Raw genomic sequence first — 18,410 nt, 5'->3', positions numbered from 1 at the left:
CCGGACAGACGGGCAAACTAGGGGCTGCTCATTTTCACGGCTTTCCTCGGACTTCTCCAGACCGATCAGTTAGCCAATCAATCAATCAATCAATCAATCAGGAGAGACCAGGAATCCAATCGCAGGGACGACACCGTGTGCTCCCCGAAAAGGCGTCAGACCGGGCTCTTGCAGATTAATGAGCCGGCCTGGGCAGGGAGGGGGGGCGAGGGGGGCAGAAATGTATTCCTCGCAGACGCCGGCACAGTGATGCTCTCCCATTAACTCCAGCTCCTCTCCTCCCGGGAGTCAAAACAGCTTCCCTGACGGGAGGAAGAAATGACGCGCAGAAACCGGGATTCAGGGAAGATAACACATCCCTGGCACTGCCTCTCCCTCCCCAGAGCGGTGCTGCGAGCTTTCCATATTTTATCATGTATTCTCACATTGTCCCCGGCGAGCGGCGGCCTTGTCTGTCACAGGAAAGCTGCGAGAGAGGCTGAGGGTGTGACGGTGAGCCCCCCTCCGCCTGCACCCCCATCCCCCGGCTCTGACACCCGGCGGGAGAGGGCTGGGTGGGTGGGGGTGGGAGGAAGCAGAAGGTTGTGTTTGAGTGGAACTGCGGCCTCACAGGCAGCCGAGAGGCTCCGGGAGAGGCCAGCGGGGCATCCACACCGCGGCCTCCTTGCCAGCCGCAGTCTCCTGGCATCCCCACCCTCACCCAACCATTTCCACACACGCCACCGGGATGACCTTCCTAAAACACCTGTCACACCCCCTCTCCCATCCACCTCCCGAGCTCAGCGGCCGAGGCCTCCCGACCTGCCTGACCCCGGCCCAGGTGACGCCTGTCACTCCCCGCGCCAGCCCCACGGGCCCCTTCGTTTCCTGCCTCCGGCCCCGCACACGCTGGGTGCCCCCTCCGCATGCCCGCCCCACCGGCTAACTCCTCCGGACCGCCGAGGGGCGGGGAGGCAGCGGCAGGCTGGAGGGGACAGGCCCTGGGCCGGGAGTCCTCGCTCTGTTCTCAGAGGGCAGCCCAGCCAAACGGACAGACCGCACTGCAAGCTTTGTGCTCGGAAGCAAAGGTGGGAACTCTCTGGGCTTCTGCTGTTTTTTGTTTGTTTTTTAAAAAATATATTTTATTGATTTTTTACAGAGAGGAAGAGAGAGGGACAGAGAGTCAGAAACATCGATGAGAGAGAGTCATCGATCAGCTGCCTCCTGCACACCCCTACAGGGATGTGCCTGCAACCAATGTACATGCCCTTGACCGAAATCGAACCCGGGACCTTTCAGTCCGCAGGCCAACACTCTATCCACTGAGCCAAACCGGTTTCGGCGGCTTCTGCTGTTTTATCTGAACAACAGAGCCAGTGATACCCACTCCTGCCCCCCTGCCCCCGACAAACCCAAAGTGGCCGGCACCACGCTGGGCACATGTGAGCGCCCCGCCTTCCCTGCCTCTGAGCTCCAGGGGCCTCACCCTGCTCTGCCTGCCGTGCTGCACGGGTGGCAAGCTCGCCTCACGTGTGTCAGAGCCGGGGCCATCCCGTGCCCGGTCCACTCTCCTCCGAGAGGCGTGCAGGGCGGCCCTCAGGGACCTGAGTGAGCAGGACACGTGCCCCTTCCCCCCTCAGCCCAGGCTCCTCAGACCCAAGGAACCGTCCATCGGCCAGGGTTTGGCATCTCTCTGCCTCTCCTTTTTTCCCCTTTCTTTCTCCTCCAAGCAAAACTGCTTGGCGGCGGCTCCCGCCTCTGTCCCTCGGCGGGTCCAAAGGCCCATCTCGGCCTGCAGGAGCGATGACGGTAATTCCGTTAATGGGAGGCGAGACGGATGGCGCGCGGTGCCGGGGCGCGCGGGAGGGAGGCCGGGCAGCGGCCGCCCGGGGGGAGGGAGAGTGTGGCTGGCACACGCCCTCCTTTGGGGCCTTATTAGGTCTTGAAAGAGCTGCTGCTCGCGCTAAAACCTGCTTTTGCCAGCAGAAGCCTCGTTTTCCAGAGACGCCACAGGAGCCCGCACCGGGAGGGGCGCCCCCAGGACCGCGCTCCCCGGCTGCCGCGGGGGCGGCCGTCGTCGTCGTCGTCATCGTCGTCGGCCTCGGCGGCTCCGGGCTGAAATAAAGGGCCCGGGCGCCCGCCGGCTCGCCAGCCATTTTGTGGACGCGGCGGTTTCTCGGCCGTTTACGGGCGGTTTGCCCGCGGTGGGATGCGGGAGCTGTGGGAGCGTTTTCCTGTAAGAGGCCTGTCTGTCCCAGAGGCCACAAAGCCCTGCGCCCTCCCGTCTGCCAGTCCTGGGGGAGCCCGGACACAGCCCCTCCCCGTCACACCGCGGGCCCGCGTCACACCCTGTCCCTCTGCGGGCCTCCTCCCGCCAGGAGAGCCATCGAAGGCCGTGTGTCCCTGCAGAACGGGCGCCCATGTCCACCGTTACAACACAGGCTCATCACCCTTCCCCCGCCCCCGTTCGGGATCCAGCGGCCCGAGGGGTCTCTGGGCTGCAGCTGGTCTAGATGCAAAGCGAGGGAGGAGGCCGACCCTGCTATGGAGGCAGCGGGGTTGACCGCAGGCAGAGCCAGTGGGCGTGGGGACGGGCTGCCCGGGGCTGTGTGACCTTGGCGAGCTGTGCAACCTCTCTGGGCCGCAGCCCCCTCATCCCCTCAGCCAGGCTAAGCCCGCCCACCTCCCAGCTCTGGAGCCACCCAGCTCGTAGGGCAAAGGGTCCCTCAGGCCGATCTGAGCACCTTTCTGTGCTCCTTGGCCACCGCCCTCCCGCACCACCCAGTGCCACCCTGTAGGCACCACACACAGCAGGTGCGTGCTGAGCAGATGCTGCTCTGAGCAGAACCTGTGGACTTGTGCTGTTCAGACAAAAACATCCGTTCCCACCAGAGCGGACTGGTATAGGCTGTGTGTCCCAGGAGCCAGAGGCCTGGGCTCAGATCCCAGCTCGGCCACAAACCTACTGTGCGTCCTCGAACAAATGACTCAGCCTCGCTCCGCTCCCTTTCCTGGTCTGGGACCCACAGGCCAGGTCACGGGGTCACTGAGAGGAGTCCGAGCGATAGTGTCCACGGCCAGGGATTGCCCGGCGGCCCTGGTGGCCAGCAGCCTTGAGAGAGAGAGAGCAGCGGGGTCCGGGGAGAGCCTGAGAGATGCTCCCCCATTCCCACTGGGGAGCCCCTTTCTCAGACGCTCGAGGCAAAGGAAGCCAAAGGAAGCCGGAGAGGCCCTCGCGCCTGTGGGAGAGCTGGGGCCTTGAGCAACTGGCACGTGTTACATCCCCAGCAACCGCCTCGGGCGGGGAGAGAGGCACTGGGGGTGCATCAGTCCACCAGGCAGCCCGGAGACACCACGTGCCCCCCAAACCCCCAGGCCACAGCCCTATCCATCCGTCTGCAACACTCAGACCAGTAACACTGAACACACCGTCTTCACTTCCTGCTCCCGACTGCCCTCCCCATGCGGTGTCTCCGGGATGTGTTTACACAGTGCCCGGCTCTGCTGATGAACAAATGACCGAGCAGAGCAGGAGGGGAGGACCTGTTTGGGGTGGGCGGTTCGGGCTGGGATTTCCCACGCCGCCCCCGTGTGGAAGGCGCTCCTGAGCGTCCTGGGTGCCCCGAGCTGCAGGCCTCACTCCCTCCGCGGGGTCATTTACTATCAGCACCAAAGTGCCAGCCGCCGCTGTGTGCCTGTGTGCACAAGCGCCTCTCTCTGAGCCACGAACACGGCCCCTCAGGCAGCGGCTGAGGTTACCCCTCACTTTGCAGGTGAGAAAACCAAGGTGCCCCAGGGGCAGGGACAAGTCAGGGAGACAGGGGAGCAAAAGGCGGAGAAGTGACCTGCATCCAGATGTGTCCAGACCCCACTGCCTGCCTCCTCCATCTCCGGGCCCACCCGTGGCCACGGGGCCGGCTGGATCTCGGAGGGACACAGCTGGACCTGGAGTCTCGGGACCCGCTCCCTGCCAAGAAGTGTGACTGCTCAGAGGCAGCGGCCCAGGTCTGGCTCCCATCTTCCCCCCCTCCCCACACATGCAGCAGACGGTGGGGCCGAGGCTTGGCCAGGCAGCGGCCCCAACCATCCAGCCATGCCTGGGACTCTGCAAAGGACACTGGCTTTGGGGGTCAGCTGGGCCTGGGTTCAACCGTTTCTTTTAAACTGTGTGGCTTAGCCGAAACCGGTTTGGCTCAGTGGATAGAGCGTCGGCCAGCGGACTGAAAGGTCTCAGGTTCGATTTCAGTCAAGGGCATATACCTTGGTTGAGGGCACATCCCCAGTGGGGGGCATGCAGGAGGCAGCTGATTGATGATTCTCTCTCGTTGATGTTTCTAACTCTCTCTTCCTCTCTGTAAAAATCAATAATATATATATATATATATATATATATATATATATATATATATATATATATGTGTGTGTGTGTGTGTGTGTGTGTAGATATATATATATATATCTACACACACACACACACATTTTTAAACTCTGTGGCTTATGGCTTTGGACCAGTGGCTTCGTTCTCCGGGCTTCAGTTATCCTCATCTGAAAAATGGGGTCCCCCCAGAGCTGTGAGGATTAACTACAGTAAAACGCCTGGCCGGGTCCCGGGCCCACGGCAGGGACCGAACCACAAGCACAGCCAGCTCTCCCGAGCCTCCCTCGGTCATGTTTCTCCGAGAGTGGCCAGACGTCCACATCCTGTGGCTGCCAGACCCCACGTCCGGGGCCGGGAACGGCGTGGGTGGCGGGTGGAGTCTCTGATATCCAGGGCACCATCTGCCTGGCGAGCTTCCTGAGCCAGCGAGCGGGTCAGCAGCCTTGCCGTTTGATTTCTGACCCTTGTCACTCCGGGACGGGCAGTCGGAGGGGACGGGTCTGTCGGTGTGACAAACAACACCCAGCAGCAGCTCGAGGGATCAGCTCAGGAGGGCGTTTCCGAGGAGGCCCCGGGGGAGGAGGGGGGCCCGTGACGGTGCCTCGCGGAAGGACGCTTCCTTCAAATAGGATCTGGCTCCGAGCCCACAGAGGGACCAGGTGCAAGGGCCGTGCTCTCCGTGAAATGTGGGTGTTGCTGGCAGGAGGCCACGGCCCTGTCAGGGCCAGGGCACATGGACGTGACCAGCGCGCCGGGCCTGCCCGCAGACGGGAGCCCACGCTGGGGCTTTCAAGGTCTGTGTTCGCGTCTTGCACGTCCTTGAACTTCTAAGTGCAGTGTGGTGGGACAGAGGATGTCAGCTCACCTGTGGCCGGCCTTCCCCGGGCAGGCTCTCGGCCGCCGGCTCCCCTCCCCAGCCCAGCAATCTCTGCCGCCCTCCATCCTTGGGGTCAGAGGAGCTCACACCGCCAGCCACAAGGCGGGGCTCCCGGGACCAGAAGCGTCCCCGTGCCCGAGGGAGCGTGGCATTCAACAGCTTATGAAAAACGCGACAGGATGGAGGAAAGGAAAGACCTGGTTGAACAAGGGGACCTGCATTTTCCTTCTGTACCGGGCCCCCCACTGGCCCTGCCTCCCATTTCTATGGCACCTGACCCTCTCCCCTGGCCTGGAGGGTCGCAGGGACACCCCCAGGCCTCTGCAGAACTAGACACAGCCGGGTCCGAAACAGTCACCGCCTGAGAAGCTCCTCAGAACTCAGACACCCCGCCTCCCCAAGGGGTCTTGTTCTCCGAACCCCTGTGGTCGGTCACTTATTCAGTCTCGCGGGCCAGGCCTGGTTCTCGGTTTGGAGACGTGACAATCGACCAGGACTCGGTGTGGGGATGAGCCGGGCGGACCGGCGATGGCAGGGTCAGGGGAGGGAGCCCGTCCCGCAGAGCATCAGGGAGGGTGTGGAAGCCACCGCTCCTCCGGCTGCCCCGGAGGGCTGCCCCGGAGGGCTGGGGCGTGGGGTCAGCTCTGGGAGATGCAGGAGCCCCGCATCTGTAAGGCGGGCGGCCGGAGCCTGCAGGGCCGTGTGTCTGAGCGCTCCCAGCCCGGCAGGCGCTGCAGGGGGAGGGTGGACGGCAAAGACGGGGACACAGACACTGACTGGGGTGCAGTCTGCAGCAAACTTCCTTTGGGGCCCCGGTGGCTCTGCTGTTAGGTACTATTTGTTCCCTGTGGGTTCCATTCCCACCTGACGTTTCACAGACATCCTCTCTGTGACGTAGGAAGTCCAGGTAGGACCACACAAGGGGTCAACTGGGTGCGGTGGACGCTTTGCTGATTTGGCTCATCGCCCAGTGACCAGAACTCTGACTGCAGAGCGGAGCCGCCTGGGCTTGATCCTGGGCCACCCCCCAGCTGCGGGGCCTGGGCCCCGTCGGGCCTGCCCTGAGCCTCAGCGTCTCCTCCATAACTTGGGGTCCGTGAGCGTCCCACTCTCGAGAGGCGTGCTGGAGTGACAAGTGAAACGGTGTCAGGGAAGGGCACAGCCTGCAGCAGGAGCACGGTCCCTGTCCGCCACGGCTATTGTCACGAAAACCCCAGAAAACCCGAGCATCGCGCGCGGCTTCCCGGGACCCGCGGACCCGCCCCCTCCTCCCCGGCATCTGCCAGGACGCGGCTCGAAGACTGACTGCTCGCTCCCCCATTGTCATGTCGCATCCGCCCATAAATATTTAAACAACATGTCATCAGATTATTATAACATATGATCTATAGCACCGATGTGCTGCAGTTCTGCGCATTTGGGCTTCGCTCTCAGAATATTGAGACATAAAATATTTATGTATTTAGCCAACCACGCGATCTCACATTCTGTCTCAGCATGCCGGGTGGTGGCAAGACGCTGAACCGAGGAGCGACGTGTGAGGGGGATGCTTTGTTCTCACGTCGGTTCCCGGGCATCTGGATTGCTTCCGGCTCATGCCGGGGACCCCGTCCTATGGCTGTGCACGGCGGCTGGCTGTGTCTCTTACCAAAAGCGAAGGGACACAGACCAAAGGCATCATCGGAATGGGGTGGGAGCTCAAACCACTGGGAGCCGTACCATTTTCTTTTCTTTTTTTTTTTTAATCTCCACAGGTCTGCGCATAGTAGGTGCTCAGTGAATGTCCACGGGGAAAGGAATTGGCTCATTTGTAGCCCAAAGCACCACCCCGTGGGCTAGCACCCAACACGGATGTAGTAATGTTTGTCCTCCTGTGTCATTCTCTCCCCAGTGCCCAGCACCAGGCCAGGCATGGAGAGGGGTCCAGGGAATGTTGCTGGGTGAATGGCAATTGTAGGAATAAACATGTGACCAGATAAATCACTGAGTCAGTTAATAAGTTAATGAAGGACAATGATTCCCTGTTCCGATCCAGGGGTCCTCAAACTTTTTAAAGTGGGGGCCAGATCACGGTCCCTCAGAGAGCTGGAGGGCCGGACTAGATGAACTACTAATTCCTACTGTAACACCTCGGCTGCGCTCACTGCCCAAAAAACCTGGCGGGCCGGATCAGACTCCTCTGCGGGCCGCATGTGGCCCGCGGGCCGTAGTTTGAAGACCCCTGGCACCATACAAGACCCTCCTCCTGAGAAATAAAGGTTCTCCAGGAACCCGTGGTGGGGAGGCAAGGGGTTTTTTCTGGGTAATTAAATATCTCAACTGCTAACATGAGCACATCGCAGTGGCCATGTGCCCCGGATTTTCCGCACTGTGCCATCTCAAGGATGCCACCCCCGACGCCATTCGAGCTTCCAGGAACTTCTCACACATCAGCGACCAAACAGCGTCTTCCAAACTCGCCCCTCCTGCCCCCAAATGTCACTAGAACGCGTTTACAGACCACTGTCCTTTGACAGTTTGGAACTGGTCTTTGTGTCCCTAACCGATAGATGATCCATGTCTGAAGAGCCGGGACATCGCAGAAGGAGGCACTTCCTGAAGCTGTTAGCCTGCAGTAAAAGCATTTTCTTTGCGTGGTTCCTGGATGCCATGCTGTCACCCTCCAGAGCAGACAGCTCCCACCCTGGCCCCAGCCTCCACACAGACAGACCGGCATCCAGCCCCGTTTCCCCCTGGGTTGGCCACGGGGGCTGGCGTTCGAAACGAACACAAAAGGCCACTCAAATTCCGGCGGGAGAGAACAAAGGAAGCGCAGGCCACTGAGGCAGGCACGCCTCGCCTGCACGTGCGATCCGGCTGTCCCTGCAGCCGCTGGGACTCAGCTGGACCTGCCAAGCTCCGGGGTGGGCTCCCTCTCCCTGGCGCCCTGGCTGCCATGTGGTGCTGTTAGGGAAGCATTTCCTTTCAGCCCGGGGCGTCCCGTGCTCTGGGCTGGGCAGAATCTGGGCTTATTTGCCACACGGCAATGTCTGTGCCAGGAAGAGCCGTGGGGGGAGGATGTTTGCCCCTTCCCCTCCCTACACAACCCCAAAAAGAGATGCCCTCTGGGAAGGGAAGTGTGCTTGACAGAACGGGTGACTTTAAGACAAGGCACTTGCCCGTTCCAACCCAAAGCACCGCCTGTACAGACGCTCAGGGGCAGCCGGGGAAGAGATGGGGCGGAGGACGGAGACCTGTAACCTGGGAGGCACAAGCCCTTCCAGTACAAAAACTTCCCTTCTTCCCGTTTGGAGCACCTGGGGGAGGAGCCTTCCTTTGAGAAACCTTCTCTGCACAGAGGAGTCAGGCAGGCACCCCTTAGCCCTTTACTGCCCGCTGGGGGCGGGGGGAATGGAGGGGGGAGGCAGAGAACACACATAGGATGCCCGGGGAGGGGAAGGGGCCCGGAGAAGAAGGAAGCCAAGACAGGGAATGGAGGGGGGAGGGAGGAGAGGCTTGTTTTGATGGGGGGGAGGGAGTCCGGGGGGGTCTCTTTGGAAGAGTGACTTTTGCAGTGTTCTGAACGGAGGCTAGGAGCAAGTCACGGGAACTTGGGGACGGATTTCCGGAGGGAGGGACGGCAGTGCCGGGCCTGGGGTGACAGTGCGCTTGGCATGCGTGAGGAACATCAGGGGGCTACCTGGCTGGAGCGGGGTGAAGCCACAGAAGGGGCAGGGACCCCACTGCTCTTGCAATAAAGGCCAAATCTCGCCCAGGCCCGGTCGGACCGCAGCAGCCTTCTCTTCTGCCTATGCCTCTGTTTTCTGTGGCTGCTCCTCCTGCACCCCCCCCCCCCCCGGCCCCCCGGCCTTCTCTTACCTAAGACACATGCTCTGTGCTCCCTGCCTGGCAGCTTGTCCCATGCGGCTCCTCCAGCTGCCCAGGAGGCCCGCTCCAGGCCCTGGGCCCGGCCCCTGACTCACAGTCCATGTAAGAGGCACATCCGCCTCTGCCCTCGACCTGTTAGACCCAACCCCCACAGGCGGTTCCTCCCCGCATCGTGCTACTGATACCGAAGCCCCGGAAACCCCGGACTCTGTTTCTGTGTCCGTACAACGGGCACACCGGTGCTGACGTCACAGAACGGCTGGGAGGGCGAAGGCCACCATGGGAGGGTCAGCACAGGTGACACGTGGTCAGTGCTCACACAAAGGGCCTATTGACGGCCCAAAGGCTGCGGGGAGTGGCAGGAGGTCGCTGGCTTCACACGGTTCGGGTCTGCCCACAGCCCGGGCCCCGGGCCTGCTCCCAGCACCCCTCCCCCCACTCTGCGGTCTTCCTGCCCTTCGCCCCTGCCCTCTCGGGGTCCCCCCGGGCCTCAGGTCTCTGGCTTGGCTGCCCCTCCCTCCTGGACGTCCTCCCACTTCCCCCGGGAGTGAGTCCCCAACAATGCTGCTAACTGCAAATTACTTACAAGGAGGTCGTGACACACGGGTCCCCACCCGCTGGTGGCCGGTCCAGGGGTGGGGCTGTTAGGGGGTCTGTGGGCCAGCCCCCAGCACCATGCCTGACCCAGAGTGTTGGGACGTGCTTCCTGAATGAACGAGTGGACGGACAGCCACAGACCAGCCGGCGTGGGCGTGTCTGGTAACAAAGTAAGAGTCGGCTCAGCCGGCTCGGCACCGAGCGGTCTGAGCTTCTGCAGCGGGTTCTCACCCGCAGCCCAGGCCCAGGCCCAGGGCCGCCACCGGGGCCCGGCGGGGGGGGGGGGGGGGGCGGCGCGGTCTGGCTGAAGCCACGGAGCGGCCACAGACGCCACGGAGACCTCAGGCTGGGGACAGGCTCTGGGGCCTCAGTCGGCCCTCTGTAAAGCGAGAGGCTTTCACGCTTTTGGTTTTTAAGCACCAGAACCTTGTCTTATACTACACCCTCCCCCCGCCCCCCCTCCCCCGCCAATAACATAAAACGAACCATTTTACAGTGAACAATTCGTGGCATTTAGCACGCTCACAACGTGGTGCAGCCGCCTGCTCCTCCGAGCTCTGACGCACCTTCACCGCCCCAAAGACGGCCCTGTGCCCGCCATTCACAGCTCTCCCCTCCCCCAGCCCGAGGCCCGCCGGCGTGCTCCCGGTCTCTAAACTTACGGATTGTGGATGCTCCACACAAGAGCCTTTTCTTGGAAAGACTCCTGTGCAAAGCCTCCTCGTGCACAGCGGGGCGCTGAGGCTGAAGCCCCTGGTGCATGCACAGCGGCTTCTCAGGGAAGCCCATCCCCGGCCCTTCCCTGCCAGAATTCTAACCCCAAAGCGGGAGCGTAAGGCAGGTCGCCCCAAACCGTGTCCAAGAATGGAGGGAGGGCCTCAAGCCCCGTGTTCCGGACCCATTTTCCGGATGAGGACGTGGAGGCTGTGCCGGAGCGGGTGACCGGCGGGCGCCGGACTGGACCATCTCCTGAGCCGGCTGGTGCTGCCCCCTCACCGCACACATCACGTGGGCCAATTCCCGCAGCCGCCCGGCGGGGGGCGGGGGCGGGAGCCATCCCCTGGGGACGAGGACCCCGCCTCTCCCGCAGGAGCACATGTCGGCCTGCGGCAATCCCAATGGCTTAGCCCCGCGGCTCGCGAGCCACGTGCGGCTCTTTGGCCCCTCGGGTGTGGCTCTTCCACAAAATGCCACGTGCGGGCTCCCGCGTACAGTGCGATGGAAGGAGTTCCCTAATTGTTAATAACAATGAACCTACCTATAGAGTTTAAGTTGAGAAAATTTGGCTCTCCAAAGAAATCTCAATCATTGACATTTGGCTCTGTTGACTGATGCGTTTGCCGACCGCTGGCTCAGTCCATGCCTAACCAGCATGGACGCCCTTGGGCCTCTGGCGGGGAGCCGGCCGCTAGCTGTCGGCGGCCTGCCCCGCCTCGGACCCGTGACAGCCGCTGCGGTCAGCACCTGTGAGAACACCAACGCCACACCGGCCTTGCTTCATAAGGCACGTGGCTGGCGTGGCCCTGGGAGCCTCCCGGGACCTCTGACTCCAAGAGGTGGCACCAGGGGGTGGGTGGAGAGGAACGAGGAATACCGACTTCTACACACTGTCCAGGGACGCCCAGGGCCACTTGACATTTAGGTCTTGCCTCTTTCCCCGTCCATTTTGAGGGCCCTCGATCCTAGGAAGGCACTTCAACGACACCCCTCCTGCCTCGTTCGGGGCCTCGGTACGCAGGGGCAGGGAGATGCTGGACGAAGAGGTCCTCGGAACGGAAACACTCTCTCTGCCATCTTTCCTAAAAACTGGGGGCGTGAGCAGCAGGCAGGGGCCAGTGCTCCCCACACGCTGGGCGTCGTGTGTGCGTCCCTTCCCGGGGTGCTCCCCTCGGACACCCACGACTGGCTCCGGAGCGGCACCAAGGCCGGTGCCTCACTGTGATTGTGGGCGAGCCGGGCCTCAGTTTCCCGTCTTCTTCTCTGGATGGTGAGCCAACTGGATCCCTCACCTGCAGCCTGAACCGACTGACCATTTGTAAAGTAACTCCAGCCAGGCTTCGGGGGGCAAATCCCAGCTCTGCCGCGTTCCCGCGGGGAGAAGGGTCTGAGAGACTCAGCCCGACAGCCGGGCTCAGCGAGTTCTCCGTGGAGGGCCTCCCTGCACCGGGGTCAGCGCGGCCCCTCCCCCCGCCCGGCCATCGTGACGTGTGAAGGTTAAACAACGCCGGGAAAACACAGGCTCCGAATGGCGGCTCCCCTCCCCGTCCCCGGCCCGAATTCCTTCACACGCTGCGGGTTTCCTACATAAAAAGCCCCCTTTTCTTTTCTATGAGGTCACCACCGCGCAGATGTCTGAGAGGGAGAAAGAATGGCTCCGGGCGGATCCAGGCCCGTGGCGCTGAGTGCACTTCAGGTCCGGCCTCGCCACCACCTCCCAGTTCCGTGGGCCCCTCGCTCGCCCTCTCCCCCCAGACAGAGTCCCCCCTCCCCCTCCCCCGGCCCCCCCTCCCCCTCCTTCTCCCCACTGCGGGTTTGGAGGGTGCGGTGATCCTGCCAGGGGATGCCAAGCAGCCTGGCTAGAGGACTGGCCCTTTGCCACCAGACCACCCGAGAAGCCGTCTGTGGAAAAACCCAGAATTGGAGACGGCGGCGGCAGCGGTGTGAGGGGGTCTGTCTCCACACAGGCAAGTCCTGTTGGAGGGACAGATGTCAGAAGGCTCGCTCCCTTCCCGGCTTACACAGCGCAGGAAATTACACCACCGGCCCATCTGCCCCAACGCCGGCTCCCGGCTGGGAGTCGGGCCTGCCGGGGCTGTGGGTCTGATCCAGCTTCAGCCATAGGAAGGGACTGTGTGTGTGTGTGTGTGTGTCACCGGCTCCAAGAGGGAAGCTACGGGCCTGCTTACTCTCTTTTCAAACGAACACTTTCCCCAAAAGCTACCTTGTCACGACCCAAGAGTCAGAAACGAGAAGATGGCCAAATCCCAAAGAGTCCCCGAGGACCCCCGGCCGCGCCTGGCTATCGGCTCCCATCAGCGCCCTTTCACGGACGCTCCTGGGGTGCCCAGACCGCCCCCCACACCTGCTGCACCCCGGAGCCCTCCGGGTCCCCGCAGCCCCGCAGCCCGGCGCCCCCGAGGTGAGGGCCCGGGGGAGGGCCGCGCATGTGCACGCCGCTTCCTGAGCATGACGTCAGGGGAAAAAGAAGATAAAAATGTAGAAACAAGGACTATTTTTACCTCTCCAGATCACAGGCCAGACGGGAGAGAAATCCATCAACGCCAGAAATGTGGCGGGGCCTTCGTTCGCTCAAGATCTATTATTTCACACCTCAAACGAACGCATCTCAGAGCCATTTGCAAATGCTCGTCCATTTGCAGAAAGTCCCGGGAAGGGAGAGAAGTACCTTTTCCTTTCATCCCCAGCGGACCCTTACGGGGGGGCACCACACTCCCCTCCCCCCCCAAACTGCACAGGTCCTCGCGCACCGCATTCCTTTCGAGCACCGTGTAGCATAAACCCAGATATAAATGGAAACGGAGGAGGGAAGGAGCAGGTGGGGGCGGACGTGGCCAGGGACAGGGGAGCGGGTCAGAGCTGAGAGCCAGGCCCCGGGGAAGGGAGGCTGGCCGTCAGGGGCCGGAGGGCTGGGCTCTTCCGGACGGACGGAGGGCAGTGTCCCGGCTTGCTCGTTTCCCACCGGAGCCAGGACGTGCCAACCTGTATTTAATCTCGCATGAGTCACCAGGGCCCTCCGTTCTCCGCCCCGTAGCACCTTTTCTTGGTGTGGCCGGAAAGGAGGAAGGGGACAGTCTCCTCTTTCGGACAATTGTGTTGACACTTCCCTTGGGAAAGCCACCCCTGGCACTTGGCGAGGGAGGAGCAATGGGAACGAGCTGGAGCCCGTTCTGTCCTGGTCGTCCCCCCCCCCCCCCCAGGCAGGCCATGGGGGACAAGGACGGAGGGTGGCCTTCGGGGAGACCTCTCTGAGGACTGCAGGGCAGGGACCCAGCGTGACTTAGTCCACTGGTGTTCCTGTTCTGTTTGCGCTTTTTGCTGTTCAGCAGAAGGAAAGGCAGGACAAAGGCAGGCGGACCTGGCTGAAGGTTAGGAACGACATCTGAGCCAGAGGCGTGGATCCTGACTTGGCCGTTTGCCGGTTTATGACTCTGCCCGGGCGACCTAACCTCCCGTGTCTTCATCGTATCTTCACCGTCCCCTCTCAGATCAGGATAACGATCCTGGACCTTAGCCCTGGGCCAGACACTGGACACAGCGGCCGTCACTGTCCAGGCTCCGCGGGAAGAAGACTATGGGCTCTGCTCAGCCAAGATGGGTTCAAATCCAGGGTCAACCGGCCAAATATTATTAACACGTGATCTTCAGCTCATCATTTAACCTATGTGTGCCCCAGACTCCTCCTCTGTAGAATGGGCATCCTAACAGCTCCCATCCCGCCGTGATGGTGAGTAGATTGGGTGAAATAAGGCACTAAAAGGACCCTGGCTGGCAATCGGTATGCCCTCAATAAACCGACAGTGGCCACTAGTCGTAGTGCTTGTGTCATAATATTATGTACAACATTTCATCTCTCTGAGCCTCGGTTTTCTCATCTGTAAAATGGAGAGAATAACCACCTCGCTCACGGTGAAAATTAAATGAGTGGATGTGTGTGTCAAAGCATGCAGCACCCAGTCTGTGCACCTTTGGAAGGCAAATGTCACTCTCCTGATGCTGGAAAAGGGACCGGCGGGAAGTCAGACAGGGGACAGGATCCTGCCTCTACCTCCTCTGAGTGGTCCCAGGACACGGCTTGACCACTCTGAGCCTCAGTTTCCTGGAGCAGATAAACCCCAAATCTGCAGCCTGACTCCTGCAGGGAGGGCTGTGGGCACACAGTAGGTGCTCCATTAATGTCACTTCCCTCCACCTTCCCCGGCTCCTTCCTTGCTCAGAGCCACCGAAAGTGCCACTTGGCAAAGCCAGGAGCACCTTTTCTTGAAACCAGGACGGCCCTGAAACCCAGACCAAGCCAGGCTGACGTCTGAGACGTTAAGCTTGTGGAGAGAGAAACGACTTTGCAGTCATTTTCGGAGCAGACAGGACGGCAAGGGCTGACAAACCACAGGGACCATTTTAAATCCTGGGCCTTTCTTCTGGGAAGTTAGGCAAGAACCTTCCCAAATGTTTGCCCGTGGGGCTCTCTGCCAGGGAGTGACTCATCCACAGCTCCCACAGGCATATTTTATTTGGGGGTGGGGGATCGAGGGAGGGCCCGGCCGTGATGGGGGGCGGGGAGGCAGCGTTTCCAGCAAACCCAGAGGTGTGTGTGTGTGTGAGTGTGTGTGTGTGTGTGGGGGGGGGGGGGGGGTGTCTTTCTTTCTTTCATTTTTTAAGACAAAAAAAAAAAAAAGAAAAAAAAAAGGAAAGAATGTGGGTCTTTTTTGTTTCCTTCCAGGTTTTGTTTGCTGAAAGAAGATGTCCAAAGTTCACTCTGCGAGCTGCTGAGCTGGGAGCGGGCACTTCCAGCCGCTCCGCATCCCTTTCAATGAAATTCTTCTTCCACGAACGCCATGGGGTTCAAACGCGCCTCAGCTTCCCCTGCACGTACGGCGGGCTCCGCAGACGACATTTTCCCTCGGAAAGGCGGGCTGAACTCCGACAATTCAGGGAAACTAGGGGGCTCCAGAGTTTCTAAAGTTTGCCTTAAAGCAATTAAGACTTTCAACTGGGGAGGTTTTCCACATGTATAAAGCACAAAAGAACTGTCAGTCACAACTGCCAGGACAGACCTCGGAAGGGTGTCCCAAGCCTGCTGTGATCCGTTGGTTACTGTCGTGGGGGCTCTGGGCGGCGGGGGCTGGGGGATGGATACAAATCAACCAGAGGAGCAGCTTTCTGTTTAGCAAGGTAGGCAGAGAGCGGCCCGGACCCCGAGGAGTGTTTGGGGACCCCTGGACTCCCCAGGGCCAGCCTTGCTTCCCCCTCCCCCAGCCCCCGCCAGGCCTAGGGGAAAAGTTAACATTTGCCAGGGCCAGAGAGGGGCAAGAACAACGCGAGGGGAGCCAGAAGGCTATCTGGGAAGAACTGGACCCAGGTCCCCCAGTGTCAGGCCCACACAGCCCGGCCCTGTCTGTCCCTCCTGGAGTCCCTGAGGGTCCGGCCAGCGGTCTTGCCAAAGGCTTGGCTCTGCGGCCACCCCTCTGTGGGTCTGACCTCTGGCCTTCCTCATTCACCAAATAAGGCCTGGCACCCGCTGGGTGACCACACTAGGCCTGCTTTTCTCTCCAGGGGGGCTCCCTGGCATTGGGACCAGGGGGGCACATCACACGATAGTCCTGGCAGGCCCAAACGGGGGACCCTCCGCCTTCCTGATAAACATATTTGCACACTCCTGGGCACACTCATTACACACTCCCACCCACACAGGAACACTTTTGTTCTCGGAGGCTCCTGAATACCTGTGAACGGTCACACACGTGTACTCCCTGAACCCACGCATACTCGGGTCACAAAAGTGAGATCTCCAGCAGAAGCGCTTGGCACACTCCTTGGCACATGATAAACACTCAGGAAATGGATCAATGGGAGCCCTGTCCATGTCTGCGCCCCTCCCCCCATTCACTCCAAACCACACCAGCCGGGCACCCCGATGGGCACACGCACCAACTCTGCCCGGAGCACCAACACACCCCGCTGCGCACGCAGCCCGGGGGGCAGCCGGACACGCTGCACCCGCACTCACACGCTCACACGTGCCCCGACCTCACGCGCGCGCCCCCGCCCGCTCTCTCCCCCCCCCCCCGGGAGCCCGGGGCGCGCGCCGCGCGGGCACGCGGGCCGCCCTCGGCCCCAGCGCGGGTGACGGCCCCCGCGGCGCGGCCCCCGCCCCCTCCCCGGCCGCGGCCCACCCGGCGGGGCCCCGGCCCCGGGCCACTCACCGGCGCGGAGGACGGCGCGGGGGCGCCAGCGGCAGCCGGGGCGGCGGGTCCTCCGGAGTTGGCGGCGCCGCGGCCGCACGCTCTCCCGCCCGCTCGCTGCTCCGCCGCCGCCTGCGCGGCCGCGCGCGCGCTCCCGCCCCTCCCTCCGGCCGCGGGGCCGCGCCGCCCCCTGCAGGGCTCGTGCGCGCGCGCCACGCAGGCTTTGGGGGGCGCCGGGCTGCTGCCTCCCCGCGCCGGGTCCCTCCACGCTCCCTCCCGGGAACTTTGGGGGGCCGGGGCCTCCTGCTCAGCCCGGGCGCCCCTCCCCATTTCAAAGATCGCGTCCCTGAGGCCCACACTCACCCCGCGAGTCCCGCCGGCATCTTCCCCTTTCCTGGGGCTCCAGACACCCAGGGCTGGGGTCTGCGGGAGCCAGCCTGGGACACCTCCCTCGCATCCTGGGGTACCCCTCGCCTAACTGATCCCATTGCAGCCCTGGTAAGACGGAAATTGTTGGCCAATCAACAAGCCTTTATTTTGTGCCTGCTGAATGCAGCGTCCCCCGAAAGGTATCTCGACTTGGGGAGAGCTCTGCTCCCTGCCCACCAACATCTCCTCATCTGGCGTCTCCCACTCCCTGTGGACCCCAGCACCAGTAACAGTGGATGCGCATAGGTTTCTGGAGGGAGTAAGACTCCACTGATCCGTGTTTAACACCGGCTCTGAGGAGACAGAGTCAACGCCACAGCTCAGTTCCCAGCTTCACTTCCTCAGGGGACCCCTCCCCCCACAGGAGGGGCAGCTCCTGGCTGAATGGTTCCTGTTTCCACACTGGCTGCTTCTCTACGTGCCAAATTGTGCTGCAGCCCCCAGCAGGGTGGGAGCCAGCTGCCCAGCTTGAGCGCAGGGGGTGCCCAGTGGGCCTCATTTGCCCAGTGAATGAACTAGCTCAAACTGGCTATGATCTGTAACAGTCATGCCACAAGCTGAGCACCCACTGTGTGCCAGACTCTGCCAGCCCTGTGGTGTTCAGTCCCACGGCCATTCTATGAAAGGAGGTGTTATGTTACTCTTGTGCCCATTTTATAGATGGGTTCAATGAGGCTTAGAACTGAAACTGGGAAAGCAAGTTCTCTTGCTCAAAGCCACCCAGCTGGTCAGTTATGGAGCTAGAAGCTGGACCACAGACTGCCTAATGCCAGTGCCTGAGCCTAATCTGGAGTCTCAACAATCCCATGTCACAGACAGCACAGCTCTGGGCCGCTGGTCTGAAGAGGGGCAGACCAGGCGGCAGCCGGCCTAGCGGAGCCAGCCCAGGCCCAGGCCTTCCCTAGCCAACAGGAACAAAATGGATCACTCTGCAAATCGGTTAGCCGTTTGGTTGGGGATCTGTTTACAGCCTCTCTTCACAACAAATACCAGATAGAGTGAAAAGTTAAATACCAAAGATAAATATTGCAAAAAAAACAACAGAAAACTAACAGTATAAAAATAGCTATAGTGTGTTGCAGTGTTACCCGCGGTCAGTGATATTGGCTAGGTCTGTGCAACAAACGTTCGTTCATTCATTCATTCACCTGACACGTATGTATGAGTGCCTTCTACCAATCAGGTACTGTTCTAGGCACTGTGTCATGAACAAAACATAGCACACCCTCCCGATGGGCTGCAATCTGGAGGTGGGGTTAGACTCTAACCGTTAGAGGAAGAAAATATCTGACATTCGAGAATAATAAACAGGGGGGAGACAATAAAGCAGGGGAGGGGTAGCAGGTGCTGGGAGAAGGCCTCC

General features: G+C 61.3%; 1 protein-coding gene across 2 annotated transcripts in view; it reads right to left on the bottom strand.

The window, feature by feature from the left end:
- Positions 1 to 16,762, bottom strand: part of NEK6 (NIMA related kinase 6) — a 64,355-nt gene extending 47,593 nt beyond the window's left edge. Inside the window, exons 1-2 of one of the 2 annotated variants that reach the window (XM_036411929.2) lie at positions 16,636 to 16,761; positions 5,102 to 5,114 (exon numbers count right to left, since the gene is read on the bottom strand). The gene's annotated coding sequence lies outside the window, so the exon portion shown is untranslated. Of the gene's footprint in view, positions 1 to 5,101; positions 5,115 to 16,635 lie in introns of both variants that reach the window. The other variant, XM_036411930.2, reaches the window with a different exon arrangement.
- Positions 16,763 to 18,410: the final 1,648 nt, after the last annotated feature.

Source organism: Pipistrellus kuhlii, unplaced genomic scaffold (genome assembly GCF_014108245.1).
Source record: "Pipistrellus kuhlii isolate mPipKuh1 unplaced genomic scaffold, mPipKuh1.p scaffold_m20_p_43, whole genome shotgun sequence".
Lineage (NCBI taxonomy): Eukaryota > Metazoa > Chordata > Mammalia > Chiroptera > Vespertilionidae > Pipistrellus > Pipistrellus kuhlii.
The sequence above is the reverse complement of the archived record's forward strand: the minus strand, read 5'-3'. Positions and strand labels throughout refer to the sequence as shown.